Source organism: Chiloscyllium plagiosum, chromosome 6, assembly GCF_004010195.1.
Source record: "Chiloscyllium plagiosum isolate BGI_BamShark_2017 chromosome 6, ASM401019v2, whole genome shotgun sequence".
Classification (NCBI taxonomy): Eukaryota; Metazoa; Chordata; class Chondrichthyes; order Orectolobiformes; family Hemiscylliidae; genus Chiloscyllium; species Chiloscyllium plagiosum.
The window spans coordinates 22877509-22901679 of record NC_057715.1 but is presented as its reverse complement, the minus strand read 5'-3'; positions in this window follow the sequence as shown (position 1 = coordinate 22901679).

Sequence of the window (24171 nt, the reverse complement as noted above, 5' to 3'; positions counted from 1 at the left end):
CCTTGATAAAGGAACTTGCCAATCACCACACAGTAAATGCAACTTTGTGATGTAACTGGCTTGTCCAACTTTCTCTGTGCAGTCCTCCAATCTTGGTATTGGGTTGACTCTGATTTTGTTACAGCGTTGAACTTCTGATAGTCCATACAAAATTGTTGAGTCCAGTCAGGTTTGGGAAATAACACGATCGGTGAACTCTACTCATTCTTACTCGGTTCGATGATATGAACTCCACTTCCTTCTGGAACTGTGTGACTTTGAAAGGATTAAGTCTATAAAGGCATTGTTTTATCAGAACAGCATTCCTACTTCCATCTCATGCACAATAGCATTAGTTCTCTCCATATTATTATTGCATATGTCCTCATACTGCTGTAACAAATCTTTCAACTGGGTTCTTTGCTCCTGAGACAGATAGTTTCACTATCCTATCCCACTCCTCAAGGAATTCCTCATTGTTTAACGTATTTTGAGGCATATCAAACTGCACAGCATCTGGATTTGATTCCTCACAATGTGAGGCAGTAACTAACACCTGTTTCTCCAGTTCCCTCTCCCTATTATAATAAGGTTTCAACATATTCACATGACATATCTGATACTATTTTTTCTATCGGCAGCTTTACCAGATAGTTTACATGACTCAGCTTTTTTTCATTGATAGGGACCACTAAACCTGGCTTTGAAAGGATCTTCCATCACCTGTAACAATGTTAATACATCATCACCATGGGAAAACATCCACATTTCAGAGCTATTATCTACCACCTGTTTCATTTTATGCTGTGCCCTCTTCAGGTGTTGTTTAGCTAACTCACCTAACTGATATAATTTCTCCCTCACCTCAGATTCATAATCCAAGTGTGAGATCTCTGACTTTGGTCCTGTGAATTTCTCTTTAATTAATTTCAAAGGCCCTCTCACTTTGTATCTGAATATGAACTCAATGGGAGTAAACTGAGTAGATTTGTTTGGGGCATCTCTAATGACAAACAATACAAATGGAATACCTTGATCCCAATCATTCAGGTAATCCTGACAGTATGCTCTTAATATGGTCTTCAGGTCTCAAATGGGCTATATTAATTCAAAATGATGTCTTTGGAATGAAGAATGCACCAGCCACACTTCAAAGACTCATGAACAGAGTTGTGGCTGGGTTAACAAACTGTGCAGTTTATCTGGATGATGTAGTGATCTTTAGCGAGTCATGTCACCTTTCTAAAGCTCCTTTGGATTCAGGATTGTACGCACTTGATTTGAAGTGATGTATGCCTAAGCTATCTATACCTCCTTAAACAGCCTAGCAGTAAAATTAGACCCTTGCTCCAACTGAATCTCTCTGGGTAGCCCATACCACATAAAGGAGAAAGTGAGGTCTGCAGATGCTGGAGATCAAAGTTGAAACTTTATTGCTGGAACAGCACAGCAGGTCAGGCAGCATCCAGGGAACAGGAGATTCGACGTTTCGGGCACAGGCCCTTCAGGAATGAGCAGAGAGTGTTCAGCAGGAGAAGATAAAAGGTAGGGAGGAGGGACTTGGAGGAGGGGAGTTGGAAATGTCTTCTTCTTGACCTCTCCGCCTCCATCCTACTCCCACCTATCACCCTCACCTTGACCTCTTTCCACCTATCACATTTCCAACGCCCCTCCTCCAAGTCCCTCCTCCCTACCTTTTATCTTCTCCTGCTGAACACTCTCTGCTCATTCCTGAAGAAGGGCCTGTGCCCGAAACGTCGAATCTCCTGTTCCCTGGATGCTGCCTGACCTGCTGTGCTGTTCCAGCAATAAAGTTTCAACTTTGATATCCAAATGAATCCAACAAGAACTGGACCAAGCATATGTGGTACTCATAATCTTCTTCATCCTAAGTATACGCATGATTTTACTACAACTGCTAAGTATTTCATCAGTAATATTTTCAGCAACATAACACAAAACATCGCAGATAAGAAAAACTGCAGCATATTAACATGCCAAATTTCCCCTAAAGTAAATGCATTAAAATTCCATCAAATTTGACAATATTGTTATGTATTTGGCTTTAAGGGGTTAACACGTAGGGGGTTCCATACAACAGCCAAGCAGGGTGAGATCAATAGTTGTGATGTTGAGAAGATATGCTCTTCTTCATTAGGGTAAATAAAACCACAGAAAGTAGACAAAATCAAACACAAAATATTGCTGAGGAAAGGAGTGAACAAAGACAGAAATGGGAACTATTTAAATGTAAATCTATGATTCGCTCCAGTAATAATATCTAACAATATTCAATATCTAGGATCATACCAAAAGAGTACTTTGAAGTATTAAAGGGATTTTCTGCTATCTAGTGATCTCTGAGGCATGAAGTTTCCCTTTCTTGATATGTGCAAGATCAAGACAAACACTAGGCATACAGTAACAGTGATATCACCGCAGGGAGTTGGCAGCCAATTACACTGAAGTATTCTCAAACAGCAAATCAGAAAGTAAAATGCAGTAAAATCTTCTACTCAATTAAAATTTCCACAGAGTAAATACAAATCATCAGTGATACACATGGGATTAAAGTAGCTGAAATATCATAACTTTTTTTTAAATTTGAAAAAAACATTATTGCCATAATAATGGCAAAAAAGCATCCCAGTGATATAACATTAGATTTCTATGAGTAACTATTGAGTTATTAAAATTAAATTGCATTTATATAGTAACTGTTATGGCCACAGAAAGATCCAAAATGCTTTACAGCCAATAAAGTACTTTGGAAGTACAGTCAGTGTTGACACATAGCAGGCAATTTACATGTAGCAAGCTCCCACAAAAAGAAATGCTGTACTAATTATTGAAAAAATATTGACTATGACACCTGGAACAACTTTCTCATCAGTGGTGAGGTTCTGGAACCCACGAGTTCAAAGGGTAATACAGGCAAAAACCATAATCACATTAAAACATGCGGTGGAACAGTCAATGGGTTTAGGAATCAAAATTTGGAGAGTGGGATTAGTGTGACGAGGTATTCATCGACTGGTATGGACATAATGTGCCAGACGACTACCTTCTGTGCATGAAATCTTACTGTGTTTTCTATGTATCTATAACTCTTATTAAAAATAGTGCCATTGGCTCTTCTATGTCTACATTAGAGGACAGACAGGCCTTCACTTAGTAGGCTCTCGTCAAAAAGATAGCAGCTTAAATCTTCCAACTTCCCTCACTGGATTGGAATGTGTTGCTGGAAAAGCGCAGCAGGTCAGGCAGCATCCAGGGAACAGGAGAATCGACGTTTCGGGCATAAACCCTTCTTCAGGAATGAGGAAAGTTTGTCCAGCAGGCTAAGATAAAAGGTAGGGAGGAGGGACTTGGGGGAGGGGCGTCGGAAATGTGATAGGTGGAAAGAGGTCAAGGTGAGGGTGATAGGCCAGACTGGGGTGGGGGCGGAGAGGTCGGGAAGAAGATTGCAGGTTAGGAAGGCGGTGCTGAGTTCGATGGATTTGACTGAGACAAGGTGGGAGGAGGGGAAATGAAATTTTCAGCTCTGATCTCCAGCATCTGCAGACCTCACCCAACCTCTACTCCCGGCACCTTCCCTTGCGCCCGCAGGAGGTGCAACACTTGCGCCCATACCTCCCCCCTCACTTCTCTCCAAGGCCCCAAAGGAAACTTCCATATCCGCCACAGATTCACCTGCACCTCCACCCACATCATCTACTGCATCCGCTGCAGCCGGTGTGGCCTCCTCTATATTGGGGAGACAGGCCGCCTACTTGCGGAGCGATTCAGAGAGCACCTCTGGGCCACCCGGACGAACCAACCCAACCACCCTGTGGCACAGCATTTCAACTCCCCCTCCCACTCCACCGAGGATATGCAGGTCATTGGACTCATCCACCGCCAAACCACAACAACGCGACGGTCGGAGGAGGAGCGTCTTATCTTCCGACTGGGAGCCCTCCAACCACAGGGGATGAACTTGGACTTCACCAGTTTCTTCATCCCCCCTCCCCCCACCTTGTCTCAGCCGGGTCCCTCCCGCCCGGCACCGCCTTCCTGTCCTGCAGTCTTCTTCTTGTCCTCTCCGCCTCCATCCTACTCCGACCTATCACCCTCACCTTGACCTCTTTCCACCTATCACATTTCCCACGCCCCTCCTCCAAGTCCCTCCTCCCTACCTTTTATCTTCTCCTGCTGAACACTCTCTGCTCATTCCTGAAGAAGGGCCTGTGCCCGAAACGTCGAATCTCCTGTTCCCTGGATGCTGCCTGACCTGCTGTGCTGTTCCAGCAATAAAGTTTCAACATACCACATAAAGAAAGCTACTAACACCTCTACTACCGTTTTGCCTTAATACTCCATAATCTGGTACGGGTAGCACTTCCAGTTTTCAGGAGGGGACCTACACAATCAATTATAACCCACAGGAAAGGTTATTTGAATGTGGGAATTGACAACAAAGGTGCTGATTTTATTATTGCATGTGGTTTACCTACCATTTGACATGTATGACATGTACGGCAAAATTTAATCATATCCTTATGCAGTCCAAACCAACAGAAATGCTTTTGTAGCTTAACCTGAGTCTTCCTTACACCTAGGTGACCACTTACTGGTAGTTCACGTGTTACCCGCAATACTTCCTGTCTGCATGTTACCAACAACACAATCTGGTGCACTTCGGCCCATTTCTCCTCTGCACTAACCTGCCGTGTTCTCCATTTTCATCTTAGGATCTATCTTTAAGATAATAACTTTCAGGAATTCATTTGGACTCCCTTTCTGAATATGCATCTTTTATATACTTTTTACTGCCTTGCCTTTCATTTGCAGGTCCATTAGCCTTTCAGGACTAAACACTTCTGCCTGATCCACTGCCTGTTCAGATTTTTCCTCTACCATTGCACTAACTGAATCTCAGCTCCTTTGTCCTTCTCTTTAGTTTTTGCTTTGTGCTGTGACTTATGATAGTGGGATCTTGTTATTACACAGTCTGGAAACATTCCAGGGTCTCTTTCTTTTAACTCCTCAGTTCCCTGGTTTTCCTTTGGCTTCTTCACAACAAGGGGTGTCACTCCCACCTTCCATCCTGCTAAATTATTCCCAAGAACAAACTGGACTCCTGGAATTGATACTCTGTCAATCACTCCCACTGTTACTCCCCAGTCTTCAAGCAGTCCAACCTGATCTTACACAGGCGAATGCTAAATTTCTGTCCATCCAAACCACAAATTACCACTCTCTCTGGTAATAAGTCAGAAAGAGTGCAAATGCATTCATCTCTTACTATCAGAGACTGATCAGATACCGCATCTCTCAAAACTATATCTTCTTTCCCTTGTCCCCCTCTTCTTTCTGAGCAAACTTTAGCTATACAGACAACATTTTATAGAGATCAGGCACTAAATCCTTACCCAGCCCCGCCTAGGTGATGCACTCTCGTGCAGCTCCTTGACTTTTCTTGGGGATTCCTTTAGTACTTTCACTAATGTTACTGGCTTAGCCTCTTTTACCACATCTTTTCCCACAGTGTCTTTCTTTAACGGCAAGCACTGTGATTTTATGTGTCCCACTTTACCGCAGTGGAAACACCTAAGGCCTTTCACCTCCTTTTCACTCTCTTGGGCTTCTTTTTCACTTGTGGTAAATTATTACCAGCATGCTCTAATCTTTGTTTTGTAGTGTAGGACCTCCCCTCTCCCAATTTCTATCCCTCACAGGATGAAATTATTGCCAGAAGCCAAATTTTGCCTTACGCGCGAATGTATATTCATCTGCCATCTTTGCTGTTCTTCTCACTTCTTGAACTTTCTGTTCATCCACATGAATTCTTATCATCTCTGGAAATGAGTTTTTAAACTCCTCCAGCAGAATAATCTCTCATAGAACCTCATGGGTCTTAGCTATTTGTAAGGCCCACAAAATTTCTATTTTTAATTCTTTCGAATTCAACATAAGTCTGACCCGGTTTCTTCTTTACCTTCTGGTACCAAGTCATAAGCACCTAAAATAGTCTGTTTGACATCTGCATCATCTCTTGACCCCTCTCATCTGACAGCATGGCAAATACCTCACTCGCTTTGCCTACCAGCTTAGTCTGAACTAGCATCACCCATAAGTTCTCTGATCACTTCATGTGCCTAGCCAATTTTTCAAATGAAATAAAGAAGGCTCCAACATCTTTTTCATCAAAATGTGGCAATGCTTTAATATATCATTATCTTCTCTCTTCATCTTTATCCTGTTACCTTGACTTCCCTGACTAATTCGCAACTTCTGAAGTTCAAATTCCCTCTCCCTTTCTCTTTTCTTTCTTCTCTCTCTCTTTGTTCAGTTAATAACCTTCTCTCTCTTTGTTTTTCCTCTCTCTCTCTTTCTTCTCTCTCTGTTAATCTTTTTTTTCTCTCTCTCTCTCTCTTTGTCTCTCTCTTCACTCATGGCTCTTCTTTCCCTTTCTTTATCTTCTAACTCCATTTTCCTCAATTGTGATTTAAGTTTTTGTAACTCTACTGCACTTGGCTGTTTCTCTGATACACCTAAGTGCTTGACTAACTTCCTTACTATTTCAGCTTTCCTGTTGTCTCAGTTAGATCCTATTCTAATCTATTTACTAATTCTAAAAGTATGTCCTTCCTCTGTCTTTGTAAACTTTCTTGGCAAATTTGGGAAGCATCTTGAAACCCCAGAATCTCTTTAGCAATATTAAGAGCCATTTCTGTCATTTTAGTTTAACCAACTGCAGGTAACCAAAATTAAACAAATTGGCTCAACACCATTTTATTTTAAAGACCTCGGACACTAATTGGCAAGTGTTTAAATCTGCTGGGATCTTTTGTACCCTAAATCCGCTCTAATCTGTCCAAATCTCAGACTGGATCTGTCTAAACCTGTCCAAATCATGGACCTGAGCCCCCAGACTGTTACAACATGGGGGTGAACCCCTCTGTTAATTAAATCAAAGACCCAGAAGAGCTCACCCCTCCTCATAACCTGTTAAAATATGAGTATCAGAGAACACCCAAATTCCAGTATTTAAAGAAAATGATATCAATTTATTCTTTAACTCTAAAAGTGAACATTAAACAACAATTATTCACAACTCTAACCCCCCTTTCTTTTAACTGCTATACCATTATACCTTCAATTTCATAACAGAGGATATTATTATTCAAGTTAAGCTTCATCCTGTTTCTGCAATTTCAGCAAGACATTTATGAGGAGAGGACAGCAGATATTGATGTCTAACTAAATATATCTATTTTAATACAGTCAATCAAGAGTTGAATTCCTGCTTTCTTCTATCTCAGTCTCAATAAAGTCCAGTAACTGTTTAATTATTTTATTAGAATCAGAACGCCCAGTTATTTACTAACAGATTGATGCCAAAATATTCATGATTTATGCAAAAGAATTTTACTACACGAAGATCAAAAGAACATGAACCAGACTAATTTAGTTCCAGCTAAAATAGTCAGTAATATTAAAGATAATAAAAATACAAGGAACACAATTTCTTATTAGATTAGATTCCCGACAGTGTGGAAACAGGTCCTTTGGCCCAACAAGTCCACACCAACCCTCCGAAGAGTGACCCACCCAGACCCATTTCCCTCTGACTAATGTATCTAACACTATTGGCAATTTATAATGGCCAATTCACCTGACCTGCACATCTTTGGACTGTGGGAGGAAACTGGAGTACCCAGAGGAAACCCAAACAGACACAAGGAGGCGGGAATCGAACCCGGGTCCCTAGTGCTGTGCAGCAGCAGTGCTAACCACTAAGCCACCGTGCTTACTGAACATACTTACTGGAACCCAGTTGTTTCCAGAACTCAGATGTTGGTTTTAAAGAGCTGATGCTAAATGTAGGGAAGAATTTTCCCATGTTCAGTGAGATTCATGGTGCATGGACTTCCATGGTTTGGAGTGACTTTTCTCAAACAATTTGGGCTGTTTGCCTCATTAATTAGGCAACTGGGCTCTTGGATGTCTTTAATCTGGGTATCAGCTTTCCAGAGAAGCATAGGTACTCACCACCCCTGGGTATTTCAGCCACTGGCACCACACTTCAAATTCTGCAAGTCAGGAATTGCCCAGAGGAATTGCTAGAGGTCTGAGGTCACGTGTAGGTCAGACCAAGTAAAGATGGCAGATTTCCTTCCCATAAGATTTCCTTCATTGGAAAGAAGAAGTCTAAGGGGGGATTTGACAGAGACATGCAAGATGATCAGAGGATTAGATAGGGTAGACCGTGAAAGACTTTTTCCTAGGATGATGACGTCAGTTTGTACGAGAGGGCATAACTACAAATTAAGCAGTGATAGATTCAAGACAGATGTCAGAGGCAGGTTCTTTATGCAGAGAGTGGTAACGGCGTGGAATGCCCTACCTGCTAAGGTAGTCAACTCAGCCACATTAGGGAGATTTAAACAATCCTTAGATCAGCACAGGGTGATTTCGGGATAGTGTAGGGGGACGAGCTGAGAATAGTTGACAGGTCAGCGCAACATCGAGGGCCAAAGAGTCTGTTCTGTGCTGTATTGTTCGATGTTCTATGTTCTAAGGACACTAATGACCCAGATTAACTGTTTAAAACAATTGATGGTATTTACATGGTCACCATTAGGCTGGCTGTTTTCCATAACAGATTTTGTTTTAGTACCAGTTCACTGATTTTAACTGTCATTATTTCAAGCATCATGTTCACTCAATAGCTTTCAAACACATGATTCGCACAAATGATCAAACTTTCTTCTCTGTGCACTTTCTACTCACTTGCTGGGGACACTTTAGCACCTCTCCAGCTCCTGGATCACCACTAAGTGCTCTCTCAGCCACATCCATCAGACTCAGTTATTCTCTTTGTATAATTGCAGGAGAAAATGGTCTATGACTGGTAGGGGGAGAGGTGGTGGGTGGAGGGGTTGTAGTTGGATGCTGAATATGGGATTCTCACTCTCTATGAGAAGAAAAGTATGGAACTAGCCGAGAAGAGTATAAGCCCACTTTGGGTGGAATGGTTAGATCTCAATGACCAATCAACTCAGTAAACATCACTATGCTGAGTTGCACTACTCTGCTATTAACACCAGCGGCTACTCATGCTGAATCTGGAAAAGACTTTATCCTTCCTGGACAACTCATTTCCTCACTTCTCTGTCATGGACTCAAACAATATTTAGCAAATCCCCACCACCAATGCCAAAGCTCGACTCCATCTCTGAAGAGGGAGCCACTGAACCCTCAGAGGATGCAGCAACAAGGTGTTCACCGACCTCCTCCTGCAGTTTAGAGATTTTGTCCTCAATGTGTACTTTACCTAGATTAGATTGGCAAACACATTCTAGTTGATTACATCACAGCCACCACTCTGTAGCTGGCTGAGGAAGAAAAGTACTAAGCTGCTGGCACTTAGAGGATAGGAACTGGAGATCAGGCATCTACTCAGCCTCTGGCCTAGGACAAGCACAGATGAGAAAGGATTACAGAGGCACTTGGTAGGCTGTATTGAAGGATCGAGGAAGCCAACATTTTCAGTAACTTGTTGCCTGCAGCATATGTGCATCTGGCTGTCTTTGTGGATAGGCTAGCAACTATTATGGAGCCAGGTACAGCACAATCAGTGTCTGCTGGACATGTTTGTATACCTGCTCTCCTTCACAGCTGGAGAGCTGGACCTCTAGATCAGAGTCTGTCCCCCCAGTCTCAGAAATAACGATGGCAGTTGGACACTGGGAGGTGCAAGAAGAACTACTGAGGGCTTTTATGCAGCATTTGTGAAACATCATTATAAATAACCTATTACCTTTGTGAATATATGTTCCTTAAAGTCTTTGCTTTCGTATAATGTTTGCTGTCAGACCTGGTTCAGTAACACCCTTGTGAGAAATGAACAGCCTTTTCAGGTATCTCAAGGATGAAAGAACCATGTTCATTTCTCACAAGCAACTAACTCCTTGACAACACATAATGTCAGGCACCACTTACCCTTGAACCAAGATGTTGATAAGTGAAGCCAAAGCCTTGCACCTTCATGTGCACAATGCTGAGGCAAAATGCAATGTTGAGGCATTGTACCAGAGCTTGACTTACACACATTGTTTCACATTTATGAGTTTGCCTTATGAGTTGGAGTTAGCAATCAATGAGGATTACACACATCTCTGCAGGAGACAGTTCATCCTAGGTATTGGCTTTTCAAGGGAATGTGTTGTCATTTAATACTTGGAGGTGTACTATGGGTAGCTCAAATGTCTATTCTCCATCACAGTATGTTGGTCTGCCAAAAAAAATTGTACAATGTGCTTCCTCTCACAGATTTGACACTCTTGTAGAGAATGCTCAAGCATTTAAGGACAACCCAGCAGTCACTCTTAAACATTGAAGAGTTTGCAGTAATGGAATGGTTAACAGTTTCTGAGGATTCCTCTCAAACTGTTGGCTGTCATAAGAGACTTTGTTACACAGCACTTTGATTTGATATCCTGACAGAAACCTTAAGAGCTACTTAACCTTAACATCATGCAATGTTGGTACCATGTCTCACTGATTACTGTTATTCTTTATTTCCTGACAGTCAGGAGAACCTGAAATGTATTGCTGGTTGAAGGTTGGGATCAGGCAAAGATATAAAATGTATGTTCAGATGGATAATGAGATATTTTCAGTGAAAGGTCAAGGTCAACATATTATTTGCGTTAAGCAGAGCTTCTTGCCATATTACCAACAGCATTTTAAACAATTAACCAAAGTCTAAATCCAAGCTTAATCATCCTGGAAGTGTGTTTCAGTTAGGTTGTCTTTGCTATTTTGGGCATGGCAATGCATTGTTTTCTCATGATCTCTTGGGCAGCCAATGTGCTCAATGTCCTGATCTTCATTCTCATCTTGATTCTCAGAATATTACTGTTGTTCCCCCACATTGATTGCATTTAGGATATCGCCACTCTTTCCGCTCCAGTGGTAAAGTTGAGATGACAAACTTGCCTGCTGCAAGACTCTACATCTTAAACAGGCTAAGGGTCTTTTCCACTCTGGCCCTGGTAGAAGTATGCGCAACATTGTACTTTCATTTTGCAACAGTATTATAACAGTATCATAACCACTTTCAAAGAGAGTGTCCTTGTTCCTGACATCTCAGGGTGGCATGGTAGCATCGTTTATGGAATGAGCTGCCAGAGGAAGTCGTGGAGGCTGGTACAACTACAACATTTCAAAGGCATTTGGATGGGTAGGAGAATAGGAAAGGTTTAGAAGGATCTGGGCCAAATGCTGGCAAATGGGACCAATAAATTCAGGATTTCTTGTTGATATCGAGTTGGACTGAAGGGTCTGTTTCCATGCCATACTGGCTCTGGTTCAGTCACTGTGTGTCAGTTTGCTGACAGTTTTCAGGACATCACAGCTAGACCTCCAGAATTTGGCAGCAATGCTCACATTTAATTTGAACATTAATAGATTGAATTCCTTTTCAATTGATAAACTCTGCAGATTGGTGATACAGTACTTTGAAAGCTGAATGGGCAGAGTCTACACCTGGGGGAAGCTGGCAATGGAGGAAAATACCATGGCTGGAGCTGCTTTACTCTGCTTATTTTTGGGGTTGGATACGAACATCCATATTCTGGGGAAAATGGTCATTATTGCTTAAGGCCATAAGTTTTAAAGTGCGTTCTTAGACAATGAACAACTTACTGATGACACTTAAATTAAAGCCAAATGAATGGTGTTCTGATCAGTGTTTGCAAGAGTATTGCAATGAAAGCTAGCTGGGTTTCAAATTCCAAATATTTTCCTCTGACACTCCCCCAGAAGGGATTAACTCTGCCCACACCGCACACAATGCCAGCCATTTTGTGTTGATAGTGAACTGGCGACTTTCAATCCAACGTGGCATGGTTCCAACTTTGTTTCAGTGAGACTGACATGCAAACTCTGCCCGTGACAAATGAGTTTTGCTCCATTGCCCCACCCTTTTCCATGTTCCCTTTTGCACTGCCATCCCTGAAGTGAATATGATCTTTCAGTTTCCCGCTGTTTCCAATGTGGCCACTTTATGTAACTAATGGTGTGAATTTCTGGATGTAAAAAAATTTGATGATGTGCCCACTTCATCACTAGAGCTAATGATGTTGAAAATTCCAAGGTCTATGTTGGTCCTCTATCCCCTCTCCCCACTCCCTCTTACCCCATGTAGAGTTTTTATTAATATTGGGATTCCTGACATACAATATAGGATTTTGAAATTCTTTTTACGCAACTTCCGTTCCTAGAAGCCAATGTAATTAAAGCTTTAATTCCCATTCAAGTGCTAATCATTACTGAAATTGGGATGATCCAGAAGTTCATGCAAGAAACCTGCTGCTGAGTTAGTGAAAATATGTGGTTAAAAGTCTGAATCTATGGGCAGTTGGGAGGTCTCATTCCTGTTGAGAAAAATTAGAAAGGTGATCAGATCACATTCTGGGTGAGTTTGCACAGTCGGGTGTCTGATATAGGACGATTTTGGGTGGCAAATCAGGAGCAGGTTTAATGGAAGGGAGGAATGAGCTTTGTTGGCTGAGAGGAAACATCCCTGCTCCTCCTGTATCACAAACAATGCTGTAAGCTAAACATACTTTCCTTTACGCAACATTTGCCTTGAGCTGCCAGATCCACTGAAGCTGAGAAAACTTGGTTGCCAAGATTTAAACCAGCAGGTTGCATGTCTCATTATGCTACGTAAATGGGCGCTCTCTCGGGGAGGGGTGTGGACTCAATGATTGTTAAAATCTTGCTTCTGCTAAACCGGAAAGAAATGACTTGGGGGTTAAGATTCTTAAAGGAATTTAACATCACACCAGATCCCAATTCACCCATGTTTTGGGGTTAAAATTATTCCCATTGTTACCTCTTCCGGTCCAAATAAGTAGCTTGCAACCTCATCTGATCTCAAAGAATTTTCATAGCAGGCCTTGCTTTGAGTTGGCTGACCAGTGATGCAGAAAGGAGGATGAAAATAACCTTCCCACTGCTTCTCTGCCTATTGCTGCCATAGCAATTGTGCATTCAATTAATGCCACCCTTGCTGATCTCTGTTGAATGACAACTACAAACCGGTATCCTCACTCTCTGCAACAAAGGCCATTAGTGCACTGAGAGCCTTTGCCAACTACGCTGAAATGTTTCTTTAATTAAGACTTGAGCTTTGATTTATGTTTCACTAAATATTTCTAAAACACGTTTCACATTCGCCTTGTGTTCTTTTCTTCCACTGCAACAGTCAATTTAATTTTGCTATGGCGGCAGTAACCAAAGACTTCTCACTAATCATGTCAATTAGGAGGCATTAGTAGAAATTATTTTCTCACTTGTGACAGCTCTTCAGTCAATTGCATTAAGCATTTTCATTCCAAGGCGAGAAAAAAAAGCAAGTTGGATTAGTGCCAGTTCATGGTGAGGCATCATCTCTGCAGATCCCATTAACTCTATTACAAATGACTGAGAAATGCCAAAATCAATGTTACTTTGCATTGCTTACACTGCCACAAGTTATCAAAGCAATCCTTCCTGCAAGTTATTTGAAACATTTAAAGGAGGGGGGATGCTTTCAACATAGTGTCTTGTGACATGCGATCGACTAAGTCAATTATTGTCATGCCCAGCAGGCATGAAGAGGAATCATAAGTTATTTTTCTTAACTCAATCCCTTCTGTATGTATTTATTTTTATAAATGGATATTTACTTGTCTCAGGACAGCTAGTTGCAGCCACAGAATATACTCCAAAAACTTTCACAGGACAAATTAAAAGCATCATCCTCCTGCATTTACACATCTTTGCCTTGTACTGAACAACCTCAGTTATCTGAATATCAATTATTCGAATTTCCGATTATGCGAACAAGATTTCAAGGTCCTTGTACGTGTTCAATTGAAATAGGAAAATTCTATTCCTCATCCATTTAATGCATCATTTTGTGAATTTGAACTGGAATATAGATACAACTATGCTTTAATAAATAATTAACTTCAAATATATAATCAAGACATGACGTTAGAGATAAGTCTTACACTTTGTATAAAAAGGCTCTCTGATATTTATTCTCCCTGAGGACAAAGTTTTGTGACTGTGAACACACTAGAACAACATATGTGTAAGCAAGAGCTGTGCACTCTAACAGCAAGATTCCCTCTCAACATTAATTAGCTTCTTTTTGCAAACAATTTTTTTTTCCTCAGGAGAAAGTGAGGGCTGCAGATGCTGGAGATCAGAGTTGAGAGTATGGTGCTGGAAAAGCACAGCAGGTCAGGCAGCATCCAAGGAGCAGGAGAATTGACGTTTCAGGCAAAAGCCTTCAATCAGGAATTTCTTCCTTAGTTCATTCTCCAGAGAGTTAAGTCAAAAAATGCCCTTGCACCTTCTTGATTCTGTTGCTTTTTCCTCTTGTTATCCCATGACGACTCTTTTTTTTCCAAACAAAAGGTAGTTCAATATCTTTCAGCTGTCAAGAAAATTTAATGTAACTTCTTTTTGATGGGGGACAGCAAATCGTAGTGAGTTAGTATACATGAAAATAAACAGAAGGAAAACTTGATGGGAGGAAACACGAGGAAAAGATTGTCCCCCTCAAAAAAAAATTGATCAGAGGATGGACACTGAAGTCAGCAAAACAATCTTCTCTCTCTCACTCTCTCTCTCTGTCATGTTCCTCCTGTATTTTGTGTCTCTCTCTTCTCTAAGGGCTCAGTGATCACTGAGGAGGGAGGGACAACACTTGGTTAATCTGGACGGCGGGACGACACTGAGCAGAAAGATGCTAGCTGCTGTCGAGGACTGGGATAAAACCGAGGAAAATGTCAGCGAAAAATTTCACAGACTTCTGTCAAACTGTAGCCAAAAAGTGATTTTATTTGTAAATTATCATGAATTTTAAGCAATATCCAGTGTTTGTGCACATTTTATCAATTAAATGAAGTAAAAACTCTGTAAATATGCTTTTTTATGTAATTAGGTTCAGTATGCCTTCCTTTGTTTACAAACAGATTAGTTATCTGGACAGAGTAATCCCTACCAGTCTTGTTCAGATAATCGAAGCTGTTCTGTATAGAACAATCAAGTCAAATTAATATAAAGAACCCTAATAGCACCAAATCAATTACATTTGAGCTGGTGTTAACAGCCCCACTGTTTATCACCAATAATGTACAATGTTTTTTGACCAGATGCTTTTTACATTAGGGCAGAAAACAGCAAAGCAGCTGCAAGCTTAGCAATAGCCTGCCTCTACTCTCAAATTATCTTGAAATCTGATAACCAGAAAGAATCCAGTATTTCACCAGTGGAGTGAACAAATTCCCAGTCTTTAAGCATTAGATTGCAGTGCCTTCAGCTGCTGCCACCTACATCTGAGCTCCAATCAAAAGGTATTCTGCAAGACCAGCCAACTGAAAAAACTCACAAAACATTGACCTAATGAACTCTATGTGAATTAGTACCAATATCATTGATTTTTCAGCAGTTCATAATTATAACTCCTTGTTATTCATTTTTTCTTTCTTTCATCTTTGTATTCATCTGTGTGTGAATATGCATCACAATAATGCCTCCTCGCAAGGTTTGACTGAACTAAATCTGATTTTGTTTTGACACTAAAGAATTTACTGCAAATCATTCTAAAATTTGACTGAACAAGCAGAGTAGAGGGAAACCTACCACTGTCTACTTCAAAATAAAAAAAGGAAAACAAACAATATTCTAAAAATCTTCTCACTTCCAGTCAGAGGAGTGGGACCATAAAGTAACTTAATTCACCTCTCCATCTTTCCCATGATACTATGTCAATATAAACAGAATGCTCTAATTTTTGCAGACAATACTCAAACGCTGTCTGTGGGATAAGCCAAAATTACATTGCGCATACAAGACTGAGCAAATGATCAATTCAGTGAGACAGACAAATCTGCACTATCCAAAAATAGATACATTTTGAAACAAGTTTACATGATAAAGGCCCAGAATAAGTTATATTGTATTGTATGAGTCTATACTCCCCATATACAGCCCCACTTTTCTTGTAAACACATCCTGGATCACATAGCACCACTGGGAATCATATTGCTCCAAACACTATGGGCCTACAAATCTAGAAGATGGATAATTGACTTCACTTATACTGTTCTCTGCCAGGTTTGAAGATCAAAATGTCTCAGATGGACAAAAGTAGTAAAACCATTTTAAGCTTGCCTGATTTTGTTTGACAACTTCATGTTTTTTTTATGTTAAGACCTTTAAGCTGTTATTATGTAGAAATAATATTTGCAATGATGTTTCTTATTGCGAGTTTGACAATGTGTTGATGTTTGCACCAATATATTTTCTAAAATTTGGATGAAGGTTTTGATCTGAGGCTCATTTCTCTGTGGTTTTCACGTTATATCCACAATCATCTTTGTGTATTTGCCAGACATATTGCTTACTCAATATTATGCAGTAATGTGAAGCGGTCACGTTGAAACTGAATGGAATTGACACCTATTTTTCTTTCATATGAAATTTTCACCATTTCCTTTTCTTTAACAAAGTGAGATATCAATAGAATATGTCGGAATATAAACTGTAGGCATATGTTTAGTTGCTATTACTTACATCCACTGCTAATTGTCATCACTGAATTGTTGTTACTCTAATAAGTCACAGGAAACAGCCTGCGCCAAACAAGAACTGAGATGATTTCCTGAAACATTATGGCTTAATAAACCCTAACACATTGACCATGTGTCACCATTAGTGTGTTTGTTTATTAGAGTGTTTGTTTCTTCCTTCCTCTGTCACTCCAGTTTCTTCCTTTCACATCCTCAAGGTACTGACTTGTGCTTGAATATTGGTCCACAGGAGTGAAACATTAGCCCACAAAGAGAGGAGAAGTAAAAGCATTTTAACTCCAGATTATGGAGTTGCACTTGCTTCATCATTGGAATAATTTACTCTGCTAATCAGTAAAGCCTGTTCAATCTTTTTCTGTTGGCTCCACATTGAATAAAACATTTTCCTTCAGACCACCTGCCACTAATTCAAAAAGCTCCAATCCTTTCTCAGCACAATATGTGTATCTTTAGAATGTGGTCTCCCAGAGTTGAATTTTCACTGACTTCAATTGGATAAACTGTAAAACAGATGGTTAATCCAATTCTCATGGCCTTGCATTAAATAAGTCTGGTTAAAATGACTCACTTTTCAGCTTTCCATTCTCCAAGGTATCAGTGATGTTCTCATCCTGAATTTTTCATGCTCTTGGCTTTATTATTTTCTCAGGTCTCAAATGAAATTCTTACATTACACCTCCTGTTAAAGCTACTTCTATGGAACTTGTGTTCTTCTTTCATGACAAATAGCTCTGGAGCTCTTAAAAGCCCAAATGCATCCATTAATGAATACTATTACCAGAACTGGTGAGGCAGTTGTAACATTTCTATTGCTCTTAGGTGTAAAGCAAAATAAATTGTTACTTGATAAGTTATATCTCTTTCAGCTCTAGCTATCAAGCTATCTTGTTTTTCTGATTACCATCATTAAGGTAGATTCATATCGTTATTCCTCTGAATTTGACTTTATTATTTTCCCTAACTTGAGATAAACCGTTCCATTTTTTTGTCCTCAGTCTTACACTTATTCTCCTTTGAAAATCACATCTTCACAATTAGGATACTCTTCACAGTTCTCCATAGCACTACCACCAGGCTAAGTGGGAGAGATTTCAAACAGATCAAGCAGTTCAAGACTGGGTATCCAAGCATGTTGTCAGCCCCCAGCAGTAGCAGATTTATACTACAACACAATCTGTAAACTCACAGCCCAGCACATCCCTTACCATACCATTATCATCAACACAAGGGATCACCCTCGTTCAATGAAGAGTGCAGGAGGGCAACACTAGGGGTACCTAAATAAAGGTGTCAACCTGGTGAAGGTACAAGATAGGACTACCTCCATGGCAAATAGCATAAGCAGCAGGTGCTGGACAGGGCTAACAATTGCAAACCACCAGATCCACTCTAAGCTCTGCAATCCTGCCACATCCATTCATGAAATAAGGTGGACAGTTGAACAATTCACTGAAAGAGGCTATGTGGGTGGCATGGTAGCTCAGTGGTTAGCACTGCTGACTCATCGTGCCAGGGACCAGAGTTCAATTCTAGCCTCGTGCAACTGTCTATGTGGAATTTGCATATTCTTCCTGTATTTATGCAGGTTTCCTCTGGGTGCTCCAGTTTCCCCCCCACAGTCCAAAGGTGTGCAGGTTAGGTGGATTAGCCAAGGAAATGCTGGGTTATATGGTAGGGAAGTGGGTATGGGTGGTATGCTCTCCGGAGGGATGGATTGGACACGATAGGCCAAATGGACAGCTTCCACACTGTGGGGATTCTATGATTCTGTGAAATATCTATATCCTCAATGAGGAGGGAACCCAAATGAATCAGTAGAAAAGATAATGCTGAAGTATTTGCAGCAATCTTCTGTCAGAAGTCCTCACTGGATGATCCATCTTGGCTTCCTCCAGAGATCCCCAGTGATGTATCAAAGATGCTAGTTTTCAGTTAATTCAATTCACTCCACGTGATACCAAGAAATGGTGGATGGAATGAAATACTGCAGGGCTATTGGCTCTAACAACATTCAGACAGCAGTACTGAAGATTTATTCTTCAGTACTTGCCTCACTGTTAGCCAAGCTGTTCCACTACAATTATAACATTGGCATATACCCAACAATGTTGAAAATTATGTTCTGTACATAAAAACATAGATAAATCCAACCTGGCCAATTACAGCCCAACCTGACCAACATGAATAGAACTCCAGAGGGGAGGAGGCAAGAAATGGCCTTGACATGAAGAACACTTTTTACCAAGTGTAGCAGCGCAAAGGCCTGGCAAAACTAAAATCCATGCGAATTGCAATGACTACAGTCTGCTGGTTGGAATCATGCGTTGCACAAAGGAAGATGATTATGGGCATTGAATGTCAGTTATTTCTGTGGAGGACATCTTTCCTGAAATTCCACAGGCCCCACACAACTATTTTTATCTGCTTCACCAATGCCCTTCCCACATCATAAGGGCAGAAGTGAGGATGTTTGCTGGTGACAGTACCGTTCATGATATGTCATCCACAGATAGCAAAGCTGTCTTTGTCTTGATCCTGTTGCATTTGGAAAACATCCAGACTTGGCTAACAAATTGCAAGTAACATTCCACCACACAATGCTCAGAAATGACAATCTTCAATAATAGAAAATCAGACAATTGTCTTTCGATATTCAATGACAGTATCATTTCTGAGTATCACCCTCTGTCAAAATCACAGGGGATTCCATTTACCAAAAACGTAACCACAAACCTCTACAATTATTCACTCCCACCACCACTGATGCAGCATCAATTTGGACTAACCACAAAATGACCTGTAGAAATTCATCAAAATCTTCTTAGACAGCAACTTCCAAACCCATGATCACTTTCATAGAGAAGGACTGGAGTCGAAGAAGCTTGAGAAAGCTACCACTTGCAAGTTCTCCTCTAAGCTACTCACTATTAGGCCATAAATTGGATAAGAAATAGGCCATTCAGCCCATCAAGTCTGCTCCTCCATTGAATGAGAACATTGCTGATCTGCTCATTCTCAAATCCACTTTCCTACCTTTTCCCCTTAAGCATTGATTCCCTTATTGATTTAAAATCTATCTCAGCCTTTAATTTACATAATGACCAGTCCCTCAACAGTAAAGAATTTCATAAATTCATGACCTTTGAGAGAAGAAAATCATCTTTATCTGTCTGAAATGTCCAGTCCTGCCCTCTGATCCTAAACTCTCTCACAAGGAGACACAACTTTTCCATATCTATCCTGTCAAGTCCTCTAAGGACCTTGCATGTTTCAATAAAGTCACTCCTCATCCTTCTATCTTCCAATGAGCACACGCACATCCTACTCAACATCTCCACATAAGATAGTGTGTATCTCCCCACCTTACTAGGATCCTCATTTTGAGCTGTGAATACAATGTATCAAATTGAAAGAAGTACAAATGATTCCTTCTTTCACCTTGAAGAAGTGTTTGGATTATTGAGAGACGGGAGCAGGCAAAAGGACAGTTGAATTTCAAGACTTTGCTGTGCAGATCATTCAGAGTCTGAATATTTGTTAGCTTCACTAGCTTTTTCAATATCTTGTTGCATTTCAAAATCTATGTTCCGTGTCACCTATCTGCCGTGTCCTCATTTATCTTAGTTTTTCTTTTACTCCATTCGACCTTGTTTCTTCATCCTGCTCAACAGACCTGACCCAATCACATTGGTTTCTCAATTGTATAACAGTTACAATGTTCCAACCCTTCAGAGTGGGCCACAATATTTCTTAATTTAATTTATGACACACATCAGAAAATACCTTTCAAAATAAAATGCATCTTTCCACTAGGATATTATAAGAATCTATTTGTCAAAATGTTGCTCCACCATCATGAAAGTAACAGCTGCTCTGACAATCCAAATGATCTGTCACAAAAAATGCAAGGTGTTTAGAATGCCAAACATTACTGTTTTATTCTGTCAGCCAGCCTATCACTAACTGCTGTGCACAACAGAAATACACATGTAAATGCCACGATTTGAAGAAAAGATCCCATTTTCAAAGCAGCAACTGTTCAATAACTCTGTCAAGAGGATGTGTCTTCCCAAATGGGAATCTTCTCATTTCTGTGGGATTATTTGAGTATATCATCTATAAATAACACATCTGAAAGTAAAACTCTAAATCAAGAATGCTTGGTCCTGTAAGCCAATTGCCCAGTAGCACGTGGGTAGGTGTTTCAAGCCTTTCTGCTCTTTTCCTGACCTTTCCCCTTGAAGTCATGTTCCTTGTTTATTCCCACCAAGATATTATTCTCTGAATTACCCCTCATGTAATTTAGTGGGATTGAACATGTCAATAATGATGACATAATTTTGACATCAACTAACATATGCTATCAAGACACAAAAGTGACTGGATTGGAAGAACTTTACGAGAGAACTGTAATCAGTATTCTCTATATTAGAATGTACATAAAGAGTTCCTAGAACCCACTGAGAGTCAGACAATAACTGGTCTTAGATCAATTAAAGACAGATTGAAGCAGACTCAGAGGAGGGACAGTCTTGCCACAGACTTAACTGGGCTGTATCAACAATCAAACACAATAGTAGACAATATCCATGAGAATCTGGATTAGTGGTGCTGGAAGAGCACAGCAATTCAGGCAGCATCCAAGGACAGGCAAAATCAACGTTTCGGGCAAAAGCCCTTCATCAGGATTTTGCCTGTCCTCGGATGCTGCCTGAATTGCTGTGCTCTTCCAGCACCACTAATCCAGAATCTGGTTTCCAGCATCTGCAGTCATTGTTTTTACCTAATATCCATGAGAATCAAACAGTGCATGCTGAATTCTGTGGAAGCAACTCAGACCATGGTGACAACAGTATTCGCATAAATCATCTTCAAATTATGTTGTGCAAATAGGAAAAGAGCAGACCATTCAGTCCCCTGAGCTTGTAATGTCATTTATTGAGAACCTTTTGCATCTGAACTCCATCAGCTACTTTGGTAATATGTATTTTTCATTCTTGCCTGGCAAAACTTACACTTTCTGAAGAAGGGCTTATGCCCAAAATGTCGATTCTCCTTCTCCTTGGATGCTGCCTGACCTGCTGTTTCCAGCAACACATTTTTCAGCTCTGATCTCCAGCATCTGCAGTCCTCACTTTCTCCTAAAACTTACACATCTCAAATTTAATATGCTTTGAATATAATATATTTTGCATAATAGCATTGTTTGCTGTTTTAGTAAGGAACATGAACTTTTTTTTTGAAAATTGAAGCATAAGGTAAGAATAACTAAGGAATTTACATCTTTATGTTAAAAAATTAAGATATCAAAAACATTTTTATTACGGGGCAGCACGGTGGCTTAGTGGTCAGCACTTTTGCCTCACAGTGCCAGAGATTGGAGTTGGATTCCAGCCTTGAGTGACTGTTTGTATGGAGTTTGCACATTCTCCCTGTGTTGGTGTGGGTTTCCTCTGGGTGCTTTGGTTTCCTCCCACAGTCCAAAGACGTGCAAGTTAGGTGAATTGGCCATGCTAAATTGCCCATAGTGTTCAGAGATGTGTAGGGTAGGTGCATTGGTCAGAGGTAAATGTAGAGTAATTGGGAATGGGTTTGGATGGGATACTCTTTGAAGGGTCAATGTGGACTTGTTGGGCCAAAGGGCCTGTTTCCACACTGTGGGGATTCGATGAAATTATTCCATTAAGACCTTCACAATCACACAACAATGGGACTACAATCTCACTATAATGGGACGGAGTTTGTTACAGCAAAGCACCTGCCATTTATCTCTACCTTGCTTACGCAAAAAAACAATTCCACAGTTATCTTGAAAGTGTTAACAGTATAGAAAGAGAAACAGAGGGTCTGGGACCTGAATGAAAAGGACAACCAACATTGTATCCAATTCACCAAGGACATTTCAGGATTAGGAAATTAACAAACTGAGAATGAAGGTGTCTTAAAGAGGGTGAATTCAACATCAAATAAATGAACAGAAAGAAGACCAAACAGGGGAAGGAAGATTGAATTAAAGAGAGGGAATGAAAAAAAAATAAACATGAGGGAACTAATGCAAATGAAAAGTTGATACTTTTTAAAATTTAGGAAAGGAATTCACAGCCTAAAGGATTGAGACTGTACGCTTATCAAAGACAAATATTTGGTTTTGGAATGAACAATTAGCTGTCTTTAACACCTATCATGTGATTAAAGTACTCTTCTGTTTGTGAACTTGTCTTGAATATCTGCAACAGATTTTATTTATAACTACCATACAAATTTTCTCACTTCATAATGTCGAATGCATGTCAATAGTAAGGCAAGAATAGAGGTATAACTTTTGCAAAGTTGCATCATCATCATTGACACTTCATTGCCATTAAATCACACTCAGGTAGTAATTTCTGGTTATTATTATAGCTATAAAATGTTTAACGTATACTTTTGACTTGCATCTCCTGATTTCAATAATTGGACTCTTCACGGACTAAAATAGTTTTAAAAATGGAAAAACTCTGATGAAAAATGGCCACAAAAAAATCAGATAATCACGGGTGCCCCCGATAAAATTATCAAGAAACACAAACCAGACTGAACTAAAATTAATCTTGTCATAAAAAGGCATGAACATACAATCTGTTTCTCCTATTCAATTTAAACTTTTTGAATAAGTTTCACATCCTGAAGATGAAAGTCATCTGCAGATTATCCAATTTAGGGAAAGCAGACAGATGAATACACAAATATGTATTTCAGCCAAGATGTTTTTAAGGAGATCAGAAAGAAACGTTTGGTTTGTAAAACTAGAACTGAAGATTCTCTCGATTCCCCCCACCATTTCCTTTTCTCTGTCTCTTGAAAGACAACATTTAGGGAAAAGTAAATCAAAGAAACAACAATTCACTGAGAATGTAAAGATATTTACTAATGTTGCTATTACTGAGGATACAAGTAATCAATTAAATAGGCATGGTCTCAGGTTAAAATCTAACACTTTATGAACACTAAGACTTAAACAAAGCAGAGGCTGCTGAACTACAAGATGTTGCAAGTGTGAGTGTTGTCACAAACGCATCAGAGAGCGACTCGAGCTGGGCGGAAGTGAAGGCAGAGCGCAAAGCCGGTCGGGAAGGTAAGTGATTGTTATTTGAGTGGGTGTGTTCTAGACCCCAAGTCCTACAAAGTAGGGCCTCCCTCCCTCCCTCCTCCTCTAACCTAAATTAAAATTCCACAGACTTGCCCCAAAAAGAGGGTCCAAGGAAGTTCCTGTGGATTGAAGAGTGAGGCTTTAGCTCAGGAGTCTTTGACAAGAAGGTTGAGTGAAGTGATTACGCCACAGTTAAAGAGGGTGAAGACATGACTGCCAAGCTGGTTCAGTGTGCTACTGCTTGATGTGGGAGGTCAACGACTCTGGTGTGTCTGGCTCGAATATGTGTGGAAAGTGTGTGCACATTCAGCTACTGACAGAGCATATCGCAGCACCGCTGAAAGAACTTGAGGACCTTAGGCCCATCCGAGAGAACGAGATCTTTCTGGACAAGACCTTCAGCGAGGTTATTACACC